The sequence below is a fragment of the Geospiza fortis genome, unplaced genomic scaffold (assembly GCF_000277835.1).
Source record: "Geospiza fortis unplaced genomic scaffold, GeoFor_1.0 scaffold27, whole genome shotgun sequence".
NCBI classification, from domain to species: Eukaryota; Metazoa; Chordata; class Aves; order Passeriformes; family Thraupidae; genus Geospiza; species Geospiza fortis.
In genome coordinates, this window is record NW_005054329.1 from 2,499,107 (window position 1) to 2,502,312 (window position 3,206).

Sequence of the window (3,206 nt, forward strand, 5' to 3'; positions counted from 1 at the left end):
ATCAGAGGACCCTGCCACGCTCCTTGCTCATCCCTGACCTGGGCACTCACCAGGCGCCTTCAGGCAGCAGCTCCTGAGCTGGATCTGCTGTACCAGACCCACCAGGGTCCACCCACCCCTGGGATCTGCAAATCCCCACCAGCTGTCCCTGGGAGGGCTGGACAAAGCCAGAGCGAGCAGCCCTCGAACCTGAGAGCTCCGTCGTGCACTGGGTCAGGGCTGCAAGAAGCTGAGCCTGGAGGAGAGGAGGGGAACCAAAGGCAGGTCAGTGCCCTGGGGACACCAGCTGTGAGGGAAGCTGGTCTGACAGACAAGGTTTGGCCCTTTGGGTGGCCCTTGGGTGTCTGTGGTTTGGTTTGGTGGGCGAAGCTCCCTTCAAAGGGGGTGTCCCACCCATGTTTGGGTGACCATGGAATCGCTGAGGGATGTGCCATGACTTGGCCAGCACAGAAATACTTTTGTGATCCTTGGGGACCTCTGGGGCACTGTCCCAGAGCAGATCTGACAGGCTTTGGTGGGGCTGAGCAGCGCTGTGGGAAGAGCTGCATCCCAAGCTGCTGTGGGGGCAGCAGGAAGCTGGGGGAGAAGCCACCACCAGTGTTGAGTTGAGGGATCTCTGGCAGCAGATGTTGGTGTGGTGGGGACACAGCTGGAGCTGGCTGGGGGTCTGGGTGGCTCAGATGCCACAGAGAGATTGGGACAGGGTGCTGATCGCAGGATGGGGCTCGGCAGTGGGAATGTGTTCTCTGCAGGGTCCAAGGTGGGAGCCCTGCAGGGCATTTGTGGGCTGTGCCTTCAGGTGTAGGGAGCTGGGAGGTGGTTTAGTTCTTGCAGAGAGGCTTTTTGCCTTTGTTTAATGGCTTTCCTGAATCCCAGAGAAGATGGCCAAGGGGAGTGAGGCTCGGGAGTCAGCTCTGACTTTGTTTTGCCTCGCCTGGGATTGCTCCAGCCTTGGCTTCACCTGCACACCTGGAGTGGTCAGACTGAGGGATTTCCACAGGAGATGCTGCTCCATGTTCTCCTGCACCTCTGGGGCAGAGCTGGGCAGCCCAGGACCCTCTCATCCCAAAACTGTGACAGGTGTTATGGGGTGTGAGTTTATCAGAGAGGAAAATGGGTGGATTTGTGCTTCTCCACGGGGTGTAATGACCTTGGCTTGGGGCTCCTGAGGAGCTGGTGGTCCCAGCCCGCAGGGAGAGGGGACAGTGGCAGAGCAGGCTCCTGTCACACTCTGCAGCTGCTTTTTGCTGCCTTTCCAACACCTCGGCTGTGGTTTTAGACATCCTGAATCCACCCAGGCAGGTTAAACAGCCCGTTCTTCCAGCAAGGGAATGTGTGCAAAAGCCTGGATGCTTTCCAGTGACCTGTGTGAGGAGAGGGAGTCCTGCTCCCCTCAACCCTCAGAAAATGTGAACAAAGCTCTGACCCCCACGAGTGGGACCCCAACCTGCCTGGGATGGTGCCATCCCTGTCCTGCCCGAGGTCAGGGAGCAGGAGCAGAGGCTCCGCACTTGTCCTTGTCCCTGTGTGGGCAGAGGCGGGAGTGTCTCTGTGCCCGTGCCAAGGACAAGTGTGTTTGCAGCCAGATCTGCCCTGGGGTGATCTCTGCAGTGCCAGCAGCCCCCGGGTCCCTCTGCCCTGTTGGTTTTACTCCTTGTGACAGCGTCTGGCTGCCACAGGAAGGTGACAGTCGGCAGAATTTGGGAGTTGCAGCGCTGGAGGCAGAGGATGAGGGATGAGGCCAGACAGGGACACCGGCCATGAGGTGAGAAGTCTTGGGGCTGGACACTGAGGCTGGTGCCCAGGAGCATTTGGGGATGTGGCTGTGTGTCTGTGCTGTGGCAGGGCATTGCTCAGCCCCACGAAGGGATGCCCTGGCTCTCGGGAAGCCTCCTGACCCTGGCTGTGCCAAGCCCCGGGCTCGAAGCAGATGGAGAGCCCCAGGGTGGAATCACAGCTCCATCTGCCCTCCCAGCTCCTGCCTCGGGGCTGGGAGCAGCCTGACAGGGAAGGAGCTCAGAGCTCCCTGCCTTGTCACATTTGGGCATTTTAATTAGAGATGTTCAGGCCTGGGGCAGGGTTTGGCTGGGGGGAGCCTGGAGCCCTGGGGCTGCCCATGGGCTGGCACAGCCCTGCCAGCACTGCCATGGCCCACGGGCACTGACCTCCTGCCCCTCGGGTGCACTGGGAGGTACCAGGCACACAGCCAGCCCTGCCCCACACCTCCATGCTCTGGCTGCTCTCCCTACTCATTCAGAGCATCCTTTGCTCTGCCAGGTGCATTGGGAGCAGATCCCCAGACTGCAGGGTGTCTGCAGGAGGTGCTGTGGGGGGATCTGTGGAGGGGAGCTCTGAGCTGGGGGCTCTGGCATGCACTGCCAGGCTGCTCCTGCAAGCTGGAGCTTCCCCCTGGATCAGGGCTGCTCTGCTTTACTCCATGCAGTCGTGGAACAGCGGGAGGGAGGCTCGGTGTGAATGAACTGGTTTCCTCCTCTACCCTGAAATTTGGGTCACACAACCCAGCACAGCAGAGCTGTGAGAGATGGAAGTTCACCCTCAGTTCAAGCCCAAGCCAGCTTTGATTTCTGAGGTGCAGCTGTTGGTGGTTCAGGGGGTCCACTGGGGCTGTGGCTCCATTAGTGGATCAGCACGTGGCAGGCAGGAGGTGAGAGGGGTTTTTCCTCTCCCTGATCAGCTCCCACATTGCCAATGTTCCTCTCTGGCCTGCTGCTAATTTTGACGCTGCCCTAAATAGAAGCTGAGTGCATCTCATCTGCTTCGCTTAGCATACAGGAAAATTGTTTTCCTTCATCTACCCAATCCAACTTGTGGCTTTAACCCTGTCAGCACAAGTCTCTCCCCACTGCAGAGCTCCCCTGAAGGGCTTTGCCTGCCCCTGCCATGGGGAAGAGCTCTGGTGGGAGCAGCATTGTTTGTGGTGGGATTGGGAGGGCTCCCAGGCTGCCCAGAGTGCCCACCAGCAGAGCTGGGAGAGGGACTTTGCTTCACCAGCAGCCCAGGGAATCCCTTGCTCTGATGGAAAGCCTGGCTGTGCCCTCTCCATCTCTCTGGTGGAATGTGCAGCCCCTCAGGAGGGACACAGTGCCCATTCTCTGCTTGGCCTCTGGCTAGAAAAAAGCTCAGATAGACCCAGTTCTAAGAGGTTTTGGTTGTTTTCTGTTGTGGCTTTTTTCCCAGCAACTGCT

General features: G+C 59.2%; 1 protein-coding gene across 5 annotated transcripts in view; it reads left to right on the top strand.

Moving 5' to 3' along the window:
- GPSM1 (G protein signaling modulator 1) overlaps positions 1–3,206 on the top strand; it is a 45,046-nt gene that overhangs the window by 36,613 nt on the left and 5,227 nt on the right. The window lies entirely within an intron of this gene.